Raw genomic sequence first — 14009 nt, forward strand, 5'->3', positions numbered from 1 at the left:
CTGTATACCAGACGAGGTAGTTAACATCTTCCAGCCACCGCAGCGAGATGTGAAAACAAATTACAAAGCAGCGACAACGATCAAGGAAACGAACTGACTTCACCTGCAGCTAAATTATAAACACCACGAGACGCGCCCTGGAATATTGTACGTGGCAGCTCGTACTCACCTGTGTAGACGTGGCGTCACATTCATACACACAGTGTCAAGGTTAAAGAGTCGCAATTGATATATTTTTACAAAAGCCCACGGTAACCATGAAAAAGGTAATGGATTGTCCTACAGACTGTACACCAGGTAGGGTGAGGCTGTGTTTTTCCACTGTCAACCGCACTGTGTAAATCTTATTAAAGATTTCAAATTATAAGCAGGCTTTCGCGACCAATATTATTCATTTAACGTGTTTTTGGGTTAGATCGCGTAAACGTAAAAGTGTCGTTTAACCCGCCACAATCAATGAGAAAGCTTTGTCACGTAAACAAAACATTCCGACTAGGGTGAGGCTGTGCGTTTTGCCCAGCAAACCACACAGCTGTCAGGTTCTTATTCAAGGTTTACAAAAAAACGATTCCCCTAAACCAGGGGGTTCAGAAACCAAACTAAAATAGAAACCAACCAACTCATTATTTCAAGAGCCGCAATGCAACTTGGTGTGAGTACGAGAGACGGTGGTGGTGGTCCTTGATAAATAAAAACGTCTCACGAAGCAGCCGTCCCTTAAGAGCCGCACGCTGCTACGGAGCCGCAGGTTGCAGACCCCGTGCCCTGAACCAACTGGAGTGACCGGCAAGTAATAATAATTTAATAATTAGAATTTAATTTGAAATTGATAACTATAAAAGATTTAGCGATGTTTTTTTACATGTTTATCTATTAATAACTTAATTATTAATGTTTCCTACTGACACTTAAATAATCATTTTATAATAAGAAAACAATGATGTTGTAATACTTTGATGATAATAATGAAATAATATGTTAATAATAAATTAATTAATGCGGATTAAATAATAAATCAGTAATGGTAATTTAATAACGATATAATAACTATAATTTACATTTACTAAGCGCCCTTAAACAATTGCTCTCGGGGAGCTATGCATGGTAAGGCAGAAAATAGTTAACATCACCCAAGGAAAGAAGTGAGAAGGACATTTGAACATCACTAAAGGGAGAAAGCCATTTTAAACACAGACGGCTTTAGTGGAGATGTGAAGTTTAGGTGCCTCGATTGCCAAGGCACCGTCACTCCCCACGTGTGTAGCCTAGAGACCGTGGGATGGTGAGCAATGCACAAGCTGAGTATCTTGACGATCTTGATGGAATATTCGTGGCTGAAGGAGGTCATGGATGTGGTGAGGAACAAGTCCATTTAAGGCGAGGGCGAGTCGGTTGGCGCTGCCTTTTTCACGTTTGTGTCATTGCCTCTTACTTCTGCGAGGATCTGTGTTTACGCTTTGCAGTTCTTTATTGGTCTCAATCTCTCCTAAAAATCTGTGAAACTGGTTTATTCCTGGGGGAGATGTTCTCCCTTGTGGATGGCGGCTGGTGATTAGTGTGTGTGGATGGTGAGTGGTGAGTAGTGTGTGTGGTTGGTGAGTAATGTGTGTGGATGGTGAGTAGTGTGTGTGCATGGTGAGTAGTATGCATGGATGGTGAGTAGTGTGTGTGGATGGTGAGTGGTGAGTAATGTGTGTGGATGGTGAGTGGTGAGTCGTGTGTGCATATGAGATGGTGAGTAGTGTGTGTGGATATCGGGTGGTGAGTAGTGTGTAGATGATCAGTAGTGTGTAGATGAGGAGTGTTGAATATTTAATATCAAGGCTCACAGACAAGAAACAAGGATTTTAAATTACTTTACACGGGGTTACAAACCTCACGAGGCACCCCATGGAATGTGCTCAGATGTTTGAGGAATGTAAAAACAAGCCCCGCATCACACAAACCTGTCTAGATGTACCTGTAGATTCGCGCCATTGGCTTTAACCCAGTGCCAACAATGGACTTTGTAAGAACATGATCACAATCGTGAGACAATTTCAACCGAGAAGATGGATTCTGGCTTAGTAACCATTGGAAAGATGTTATAAACCATATTCTTGGTTTATCAAATCCTTCCAATGATTGCTAAGCCAGAATCCATCTTCTCGGTTGTAATTGTATCTGTGCTTGTATATGTGGATTGCCTCATGAACGAATCTCTCATGGTAGCCAGATGGCTTACAAAGAACCTCTGTCTTGGAGGAGTCAATGTCATGTGAGCCTACTGAATTATAACAGTGATCTGCGACGGCTGAGGTATTGGTCCTACCGTGTTTAAGGTCTGCTTTGTGTTCACGAATGCGGTCCGAGACATGGCGTTTGGTTTCTCCAATGTAACTACTACCACAGAGGCAACTTAGTTTGTAGACACCAGGGTACTGTATGTCCGGAATCACATCTTTTACAGACAGAACCAGATCACGGATTTTATGTAATGTGTTGAAACGGACCTGGATCTTGTGTTTATTCAAGATTTTGGAGATCTTTATTGTGATCCCCACAATGTAGGGTAAAGTGATGGTTTTGAAAGGCTCCTCAAGAGGGTCCTTCTTTATGGTTTGAGTGATAGCTTTGCGGATTGTATAGTCGGAGTAACCATTAGCCTTAAGAGCTTGGTGTTCGTGCTTGAGTTCACTGCCTATGTGTTCCTGGTCGGATATGCATTGGGCTCTATGGTACAGAGTCTTGATGAGATAATTCTTCTGTGATGGATGGTGGTGGGAATCCGGTTTCAGATAAGCATCAATATGGGTAGCTTTCCTGTAGACAGAGTGGCTCATTGAACCATCAGGTCTCTTTTTAATTAGGACATCCAAAAAAGGTAGCTTACCATATTTTTCGACTTCCATGGTAAATCTGATGGCTGGGTGTATGTAATTGATGTGGTCGAAGAATTGGTCTAGAGCAGGCCGGCCATGTGGCCAGATGACAAAAGTGTCATCCACATACCTCTTCCATAAGGTTGGGTGCGGAGTGGCAGTCTGGATGGCGTCAGTCTCAAATTTATTCATGAAAATGTTAGCTATAACCGGAGATAGGGGGGAGCCCATTGGGGTGCCCTCAGTTTGTTTGTAGAAAGTTCCATTCCAAGTGAAGTATGTATTGGTTAAACAGTGTCTCACCAGGGGGGGGGGTACCTCAGTGTTTAGTCCTTGATGAACCAAGTCTTCAATGATTGCGATGGTGTCAGGTACAGGAATCTTGGTGAATAAGGAACTACATCAAAACTGACAAGCAGGTCGTCTGGGGACAGGGAAATACCCTTGATTGTCGATACCAGGTGACTAGAATTTTGTTCCGCAGAGGTGGTTTTTCCAGTGAAAGGACGCAGGATTTCATACAAAAAACGAGCCAGTTTGTAGGTGGGGGAGTTGATAGTAGAGACGATGGGACGAAGGGGTGTATCTACTTTATGGATTTTTGGTAAGCCGTATAATCTTGGTGGCCTAGCAGCAGAAGGTTTCAACGAAAACTGTTTAGATTGATCAATTAATGCGGTTGAATAAGAAATTATTTTGTTGGTTTGTGTGACGAGGCTGTTGGTGGGATCTCTTTTTATCTTTGTATCACTACCATCGTCGAGTAATTATTTAATTTTATTGTTGTATTCTATTTTATCCATGATGACAGTAGCATTGCCCTTGTCAGCTGAAAGGACTACAATATCATCCCTCTTTTTTAATTTTTATAATTCAAAACGCTCATCTTTGCTGAGGTTGCTAGCTGGTATCTTAGCGTTTTTGAGGGTTGCAGCGATTTCAGATCTTGCTACGTCTGCAGCGATGTGACCCAGGCCCCTGAGAGCAACGTCTACTTGGGCAATGATATCATTAACTGGTATATGTTTAGGTGTGACTGCAAAGTTTAGACCTTTAGCTAAAACGGATTTCAGACCATCGGAAATAGAACTGTTACTGCGATTAATTACGACTTTGTTAACGTCTGCTTTTTGGTGTGTGGGTCCGGTGTTTTGTTGGATAAACACACGATCCAGGTCCGTTTCAACACATTACATAACATCCGTGATCTGGTTCCATCTGTAAAAGATGTGATTCCGGACATACAGTACCCTGGTGTCTACAAACTAAGTTGCCTCTGTGGTAGTAGTTACATTGGAGAAACCAAATGCCATGTCTGGGACCGCATTCGTCAACACAAAGCAGACCTTAAACACAGTAGGACCAATACCTCAGTCTGAAGAAACGTTACGTAGAGGGGTAGTGCAAGAACTGTACGTGGTTTTTGTTAATTTATATGCGATTCTTTAATGTATATGGTGTGTAAATAAAATAAAGCAAACCCTCAATATATGTACACTATAATTCAGTAGGCTCACATGACATTGACTTCTCCAAGACAGAGGTTCTTTGTAAGCCATCTGGCTACCATGAGAGATTCGTTCATGAGGATATCTACATATACTAGCACAGAGACAATTTCAACTAAGATGGATTCTGGCTTAGCAATCATTGGAAGGATTTGATAAACCATTTCAGGTCTTAATTGATTGTTCACGCTTACAGTGGCTTTCAGACAGCATACATTAATTTTTCGTCTCCCCCCTCCTCTTTTCCGAACATAGATGGACTCTTCCTTATAAACAAACTGCAAAAACGCTGTCCGTGGCGCTAACGTTTAAAAGTAAATACATAAATAAATACAAACCGCCACTTCTTTCTGATGTTTCTTGCCGTTGGTTTTCACACCTGATGATGACCGTTTGTGTTACGGCCGAAACGTCGTGAGAATTTTATTTTTTATATATATTGTATTATTTTGTTGTTTCCCTTCAACGTGACTTTACCGAAAGAGCTAAGAATATGAATTACTGCAGTCACGAAAGCTTTAAATAAAAATGTAACCGCCTCTACGGGGAGGGTTACCAGATAACTTTAAGATCCTTCAACAAACTCCGGGATAAGAAGGCTCAGCTGATCGAGCCTCTCACCTTTCTGAAGAGATGCCGCGACTCAGGGGTAATACCAATCGCATTTACACTGACCTCTGCTGCTGTAACTTTTTCTAATGCGAAACTAATTCTTTTCAAAACTAGCTTAGCTCTTATCTCAGAGAAAATCAGACTCATACGCACCGAACTAGATCAGTTAGACAAGACACTCTACAAATAACACTTATCATTGACGGCAACAATGTCCACATCGGATTGGGAACATGTAGACAATATGACAGCCTCTTCGGCTGCTACTGTCGACCAAATGTAAGGACAACCTGATTTCCAAATTTAACCTCCTCTCCAACAAAACACCGGACCCACACACCAAAAAGCTAGGCGTTAACAAAGTCGTAATTATTCGCAGTAACAGTTCTCTTTCCGACGGTCTGAAATCCGTTTTAGCTAAAGGTCTCAACTTTGCAGTCACATCTAAACACATACCAGTTAATGATATCATTGCCCAAGTGGACGTTGCTTTCAAGGGCCTGGGTCACATCGCTGCAGACGTAGCAAGATCTGATATCGCTGTAACTTTCAAAAACGCTAAGATGCCAGCTAGCAACCTCAGCAAAGATGAGCGTTTTGAATTATATAAATTAAAAAGAGGGATGACATTGTAATCCTCTCAGCTGACAAGGGCAATTCTACTGTCATCATGGATAATTTCTGATTCAACCGCATTAATTGATCAATCTAAACAGTTTTCATTGAAACCTTCTGCTGCCAGGCCACCAAGATTATACGGCTTACCAAAAATACATAAAGTAGATACACCCCTTCGTCCCATCGTCTCTACTATCAACTCCCCCACCTACAAACTGGCTCGTTTTTTGTCTGAAATCCTGCGACCTTTCACTGGAAAAAATACCTCTGCGGTACAAAATTCTACTCACCTGGAATCGACAATCAAGGGTATTTCCCTGTCCCCAGACGACCTGCTTGTCAGTTTTGATGTAGTTTCCTTATTCACCAAGGTTCCTGTACCTGACACCATCGCAATCATTGAAAACTTGGTTCATCAAGGACTAAACACTGAGGTACCCCCCCTGGTGAGACATTGCTTAACCAATACATACTTCACTTGGAATGGAACTTTCTACAAACAAACTGAGGGCACCCCAATGGGCTCCCCCCTATCTCCGGTTATAGCTAACATTTTCATGGAGAAATTTGAGACTGACGCCACCCAGACTGCCACTCTGCACCCAACCTTATGGAAGAGGTACGTGGATGACACTTTTGTCATCTGGCCACAAGGCGGCCTGCTCTAGACCAATTCTTCGACCACATCAATTCCATACACCCAGTCATCAGATTTACCATGGAAGTCGAAAAAGATGGCAAGCTACCTTTTTTGGATGTCCTAATAAAAAAGAGACCTGATGGTTCAATGAGCCACTCTGTCTACAGGAAAGCTACTCATACGGATGCTTATCTGAAACCGGATTCCCACCAACATCTATCACACCAAGCTCTTAAGGCTAATGGTTACTCCGACTATACAATCCGCAAAGCTATAAATCAAACCATGAAGAAGGACCCTCTTGAGGAGCCTTTCAAAACCATCACTTTACCCTACATTGCGGGGATCACAAAAAAGATCTCCAAAATCTTGAATAAACACAAGATCCAGGTCCGTTTCAACACATTACATAAAATCCGTGATCTGGTTCCGTCTGTAAAATATGTGATTCTGGACATACAGTACCCTGGTGTCTACAAACTAAGTTGCCTCTGTTGTAGTAGTTACATTGGAGAAACCAAACGCCATGTCTTGGACCGCATTCATGAACACAAAGCAGACCTTAAACACGGTAGGACCAATACCTCGATCATGGCAGATCACTGTTATAATTCAGTAGGCTCACATGACATTGACTTCTCCAAGACAGAGGTTCTTTGTAAGCCATCTGGCTACCATGAGAGATTCGTTCATGAGGATATCCACATATACAAGCACAGAGACAATTTCAACTGAGAAGATGGATTCTGGCTCAGCAATCATTGGAAGGATTTGATAAACCATTTCAGGTCTTAATTGATTGTTCACGCTTACGGTGGCTTTCAGACAGCATACATTAATTTTTCGTCTCCCCCCTCCTCTTTTCCGAACATTGATGGACTCTTCCTTATAAACAAACTGCCAAATCGTTGTCCGTGGAGCTAACGTAAAAAATAAATAAATAAATACAAACCGCCACTTCTTTCAAATGTTTCTTGCTGTTGTTTTCACACCTGATGATGACCGTTTGTGTTACGGTCGAAACGTCGTGAGAATTTTATTTTATATATATTTTATTATTTTGTTGTTTCACTTCAACGTTTTACCGAAAGAGCTAAGAATATGAATTACTGCAGTTACGAAAGCTTTAAATCAAAATGTTATAAACCATTTCCGTTCTTAATTGATTGTAGTTTACACTGACCTTCAGACCGCAGTCCATTCGCTGGCACTGCCTCCTAATACCTCTCACACCACGGTTAATGGTATGGTTTATAGCATGTGGTATAATAATAGATAGTATAACATTGTAATGTTTAACATAATCCATAAGAAAATATATACTATCGTAATTGCATAGTGAATATACAGCAGTGTGGTATATAGTTGGGCTCATAGAATAAGACATAGTGTAATGTTACAAGTCTAATATTTTATAGTCTAAAGTATAGGGTAGTGTAAAGTAACGCATTGTATAATTCAAAGGTGGAATTTGTCTATGGATATATTATACCATGTAGTTTAGATTGGAAGGTATAATATTGTATTGTATAGTAGTCCAGTTTATAGTACAGTTATAATGCAACACAGGACAGAGCAGCGCACCTTAGCTGTTCTGCTTTTGTATTTTCCTGTGTGCCCAGCCGCCACCCTCTTCCGCTCCGAACGAGGTTTTGGTTTAAGGTTAAAGAGTCGCAATTGATATATTTTTTACAAAAACCCCACGGTAACCATGACAAAGGTGATAGTTTGTCCTACAGACCGTACACCAGATATGGTGTGGCTGGGGTTTCCAACTGTAAACCGCACCGTGTAAATTCTTATTCAAGATTTTTAATTAAATGTAGGCTTTCGCGACCAATATTATCCATAAATCGTGTTGTTAGGTTAGAGCGCCTAAATATAAGTGTCGTTAAACCCGCCACCACCCGACACAATCAACAAATAAGGTTTGTCACGTAAATAAAAAAACATTCCCGCTAGGGTGAGTCTGTGCGTGTTGTCCAGCAAACCACACAGCTAGCAGTTCGTATTCAAGGTTTAAAAAAAAAAAAACTATTCCCCTCAACCAGGGGGTTCAGAAGCCAAAACAAGGAGAGACATTTTTTCTTTGTTTTTTACAAACTCGTAAGTAAAATAAAAACCAAACAACTCATTATTTCAAGAGCCGCAATGCAACGTGGTGCAAGTACGAGAGACGGTGGTTGTGGTCCTTGATAAATAAAAACGTGGTGTGAGTACGAGAGATGGTGCTGGTGGTGATCCTTGATAAATAAAAACGTGGTGTAAGTACGAGAGACGGTGCTGGTCAGTGATAAATAAAAACGTGGTGTGAGTACGAGAGATGGTGCTGGTGGTGGTCCTTGATTAATTAAAACGTGGTGTGAGTATGAGAGATGGTGCTGGTCTTTGATCAATAAGAACGTGGTGTAAGCACGAGAGACCGTGCTGCTGGTGGTGGTATTCCTTGATAAATAAGAACGTGGTGTGAGTACGAGAGACAGTGCTGGTGGTGGCGGTCCTTGATAAATAATAACGTGGTGTGAGTACGAGAGACAGTGCTAGTGGTGGTGGTCCTTGATAAATAAAAATGTGGTGTGAGTACGAGAGATGGTGCTGGTGGTGGTCCTTGATCAATAAGAACGTGGTGTGAGTACGAGAGATGGTGGTAATGGTCCTTGATAAATAAGAACGTGGTGTGAGTACGAGAGACGGTGCTGGTGGTGGTCCTTGATAAATAAGAACGTGGTGTGAGTACGAGAGACGGTGGTGGTGGTCCTTGATAAGTAAAAACGTGGTGCAAGTACGAGAGACCGTGCTGCTGGTGGTGGTACATGATAAATAAAAACCTCTCACGAAGCAGGCATCCCTCAAAGAGCCGCACGCCGCTCCGGAGCTGTAGGTTGCTGACCCCGTGCCCTGATACAACTGGCGTGACCGTCAAGTAATAATCATCTAATTAGTATTATGTTATTATTATATTATAAAAATGTAATCATTATGTAATTGGAAAAGGAGAATAATGAAATAATGAGTTAGCGATTTTTTTAATTATTATTAATTTAATTATAATTAAATAACTGTTTAACGCTGGCACGTAAATAATAATTAAATAATAAATCAATGTTCGCCCAATGATACTTTAACGCTAATAATGAAATAATAGTATTTTAACAATTAAATAATTAATTTACTAGTTACGTTATCATTCAGTAATGGTAATATAATCATATTTAACATTTACAAAGCGCCCTTAAATAATCGCTATCGGGGTGCTATGGATGGTAATGCAGAAAATAGTGAACATCACCCAAGGAAAGAAGTGAGAAGGACATTTGAACATCACTAAAGGGAGAAAGACATTTTAAACAGAGACGGCTTTAGTGGAGATGTGAAGATGAGCAGCGTCTCGGTAGTCCCCTTGACCTCGAAGGGCAACGAGTTGCAGAGTTTAGGTGCCGCGATTGCCAAGGCACCGTCACCTCCCACGTGTGTAGCCTAGAGACCGTGGGACGGTGAGCAATGCACAAGCTGAGGATCTTGACGATCTTGATGGAATATTCGTGGCTGAAGGAGGTCATGGATGTAGTGAGGAGCAAGTCCATTTAAGGCGAGGGCGAGTCGGTTGGCGCTGCCTTTTTCACGTTTGTGTCATTGGCTCTTCCTTCTGCGAGGATCTGTGTTTACGCTTTGTAGTTCTTTCTTGGTCTCAATCTCTCCTTCTGAAAATCTGTGAAATGCGTTTATTCCTGGGGGAGATGTTCTCCCTGGTGCATGGCCGATGGTGAGCAGTGTGTGTCGATGGTGATTGATGTGTGGATGGTGAGTGGTGTATGGATGGGGAGTGGTGAGTAGTGTGTGAATATCAGGTGGTGAGTAATGTGTGAATATCAGATGGTGAGTAATGTGTGGATATGGTGTGTTGAGTAGTGTGTGGATGGATGTTGAGTGGCGAGTAGTGTGCGCATGTTAGATGGTGAGTAGTGTGTGTGGATATCGGGTGGTGAGTAGTGTGTAGATGATCAGTAGTGTGTAGATGATGAGTGGTGAATATTTTGTATCAAGGTTCACAGACAAGAAACAAGGATTTTAAATTACTTTACACGGGGTTACAAACCTCACGAGGCACCCCATGGAATGTGCTCAATGTTTGAGGAATTTAAAAACAAGCCCTGCATCACACAAACCTGTCTAGATGTACCTGTAGATTCGCGCCGTTGGCTTTAACCAGTGCCAACAATGGACTTTGTAAGAACATGATCACAATCGTGAGACAATTTCAACCGAGAAAGATGGATTCTGACTTAGTAATCATTGGAAATATGTTATAAACCATTTCGGTTCTTAATGGATTGTATTTTACGGTGATCTTCAGACCGCAGTCCATTCGCTGGCACTGCCTCTTAATACCTCTCACACCACGGTTAATGGTATGGTTAATAGCATGTGGTATAATAATAAATAGTATAACATTGTATTGTTTAACATAATTCATAAGACAATATATAGTATCGTAATTGCATAGTGAATATACAGCAGTGTGGTATATAGTTGGGTTCATAGAATAAGATGGTGTAATGTTAAAAGTCTAATATTTCATAGTCTAAAGTATAGGGTAGTGTAAAGTAACGCATTGTATAATTCAAAGGTGGAATTTGTCTCTGGATATATTATACCATGTAGTTTAAATTGGAAGGTATAATATTGTATTGTATAGTAGTCCAGTTTATAGCATAGTTATAATGCAACACAAGACAGAGCAGCGCACCTTAGCTGTTCTGCTTTTGTATTTTTCCGTGTGCCCAGCCGCCACCCTCCTCCGCTCCAGAGGTGGGGCTGGGTAACATGCTAATTCATATGTTAATTCCGCCCACAGAGCTTAAAAGACGCGGTCCATGCTTAGCAGTGTTCACTCAAGCGCTGTCTTCTGGACAGACCTGTTTCTTCACCTGAAGAAGGCTACTTGTGTTGTGGCCGAAACGTCGTGAGAATTTTATTTTATTACGTTTGATTTGTATTCTTTTATTTCCATTCTACGTGACTTTACCGAAAGAACCAAGTAGACACAATCGTGAAAATAACACATCCTGAGATGCGGGCTTTTGATTCCAAGCAGTCGCCTGTGATTAAACGCGGTTCTCCAGTGGAACGAGGTTTTGGTTTAAGGTTAAAGAGTCGCAATTGATATATTTTTTACAAAAACCCCACGGTAACCATGACAAAGGTGATAGTTTGTCCTACAGACCGTACACCAGATATGGTGTGGCTGGGGTTTCCAACTGTAAACCGCACCGTGTAAATTCTTATTCAAGATTTTTAATTAAAAGTAGGCTTTCGCGACCGATATTATCCATAAAACGTGTTGTTGGGTTAGAGCGCCTAAATATAAGTGTCGTTAAACCCGCCACCACCCGACACAATCAACAAATAAGGTTTGTCACGTAAATAAAAAAAAACATTCCCGCTAGGGTGAGTCTGTGCGTTTTGTCCAGCAAACCACACAGCTAGCAGTTCGTATTCAAGGTTTACCAAAAAAAAACTATTCCCCTCAACCAGGGGGTTCAGAAACCAAAACAAGGAGAGACATTTTTTCTTTGTTTTTTACAAACTCGTAAGTAAAATAAAAACCAAACAACTCATTATTTCAAGAGCCGCAATGCAACGTGGTGCGAGTACGAGAGACGGTGGTTGTGGTCCTTGATAAATAAAAACGTGGTGTGAGTACGAGAGATGGTGCTGGTGGTGATCCTTGATAAATAAAAACGTGGTGTAAGTACGAGAGACGGTGCTGGTCAGTGATAAATAAAAACGTGGTGTGAGTACGAGAGATGGTGCTGGTGGTGATAAATAAAAACGTGGTGTGAGTACGAGAGATGGTGCTGGTGGTGGTCCTTGATTAATTAAAACGTGGTGTGAGTATGAGAGATGGTGCTGGTCTTTGATCAATAAGAACGTGGTGTAAGTACGAGAGATTGTGCTGGTGGTGATAAATAAAAACGTGGTGTGAGTACGAGAAATGGTGCTGGTGGTGGTCCTTGATTAATTAAAACGTGGTGTGAGTATGAGAGATGGTGCTGGTCTTTGATCAATAAGAACGTGGTGTAAGTACGAGAGGCGGTGCTGGTCAGTGATAAATAAAAACGTGGTGTGAGTACGAGAGATGGTGCTGGTGGTGGTCCTTGATTAATTAAAACGTGGTGTGAGTATGAGAGATGGTGCTGGTCTTTGATCAATAAGAATGTGGTGTAAGCACGAGAGACCGTGCTGCTGGTGGTGGTATTCCTTGATAAATAAGAACGTGGTGTGAGTACGAGAGACAGTGCTGGTGGTGGTGGTCCTTGATAAATAAAAATGTGGTGTGAGTACGAGAGATGGTGCTGGTGGTGGTCCTTGATCAATAAAAACGTGGTGTGAGTACGAGAGACGGTGGTGGTGGTCCTTGATAAATAAGAACGTGGTGTGAGTACGAGAGACGGTGCTGGTGGTGGTCCTTGATAAATAAGAACGTGGTGTGAGTACGAGAGACGGTGGTGGTGGTCCTTGATAAGTAAAAACGTGGTGCAAGTACGAGAGACCGTGCTGCTGGTGGTGGTGGTACTTGATAAATAAAAATGTCTCAAGAAGCAGCCGTCCCTCAAAGAGCCGCACGCCGCTCCGGAGCTGCAGGTCGCCGACCCCGTGCCCTGATACAACTGGCGTGACCGTCAAGCAATAATAATCTAATTAGTATTATGTTATTATTATATTATAAAAATGTAATCATTATGTAATTGGAGAATAATAAATTAATGAGTTAGCGATTTTTTTCATTATTATTAACTTAATTATAATAAAATAACCGTTTAACACTGATACGGAATAATAATTAAATAATAAATAAATGTTCGTCCTATAATACTTTAACGCTAATAATGAAATAATAGTATTTTAACAATTAAATAATTAATGCTGCTAATTACGTAATCATTCAGTAATGGTAATATAATCATATTTAACATTTACAAAGCGCCCTTAAATAATCGCTATCGGGGTGCTATGCATGGTAATGCAGAAAATAGTGAACATCACCCCTAGGAAAGAAGTGAGAAGGACATTTGAACATCACTAAAGGGAGAAAGACATTTTAAACAGAGACGGCTTTAGTGGAGATGTGAAGATGAGCAGCGTCTCGGTAGTCCCCTTGACCTCGAAGGGGAACGAGTTGCAGAGTTTAGGTGCCGCGATTGCCAAGGCATCGTCACCCCACACGTGTGTAGCCTAGAGACCGTGGGGCGGTGAGCAATGCACAAGCTGAGGATCTTGACGATCTTGATGGAATATTCGTGGCTGAAGGAGGTCATGGATGTGGTGAGGAGCAAGTCAATTTAAGGCGAAGGCGAGTCGGTTGGCGCTGCCTTTTTCACGTTTGTGTCATTGGCTCTTCCGTCTGTGAGGATCTGTGTTTACGCTTTGCAGTTCTTTCTTGGTCTCAATCTCTCCTTCTGAAAATCTGTGAAATGTGTTTATTCCTGGGGGAGATGTTCTCCCTGGTGCATGGCCGATGGTGAGCAGTGTGTGTCGATGGTGATTGATGTGTGGATGGTGAGTGGTGTATGGATGGGGAGTGGTGAGTAGTGTGTGAATATCAGGTGGCGAGTAGTGTGCGCATGTTAGATGGTGAGTAATGTGTGGATATGGTGTGTTGAGTAGTGTGTGGATGATCAGTAGTGTGTAGATGATGAGTGGTGAATATTTTGTATCAAGGCTCATAGACAAGAAACAAGGATTTTAAATTACTTTACACGGGGTTAC

This window comes from Petromyzon marinus, chromosome 68 (assembly GCF_048934315.1).
Source record: "Petromyzon marinus isolate PM22_M1 ecotype Great Lakes invasive population chromosome 68, UKy_Petmar_22M1.pri1.0, whole genome shotgun sequence".
NCBI classification, from domain to species: Eukaryota; Metazoa; Chordata; class Hyperoartia; order Petromyzontiformes; family Petromyzontidae; genus Petromyzon; species Petromyzon marinus.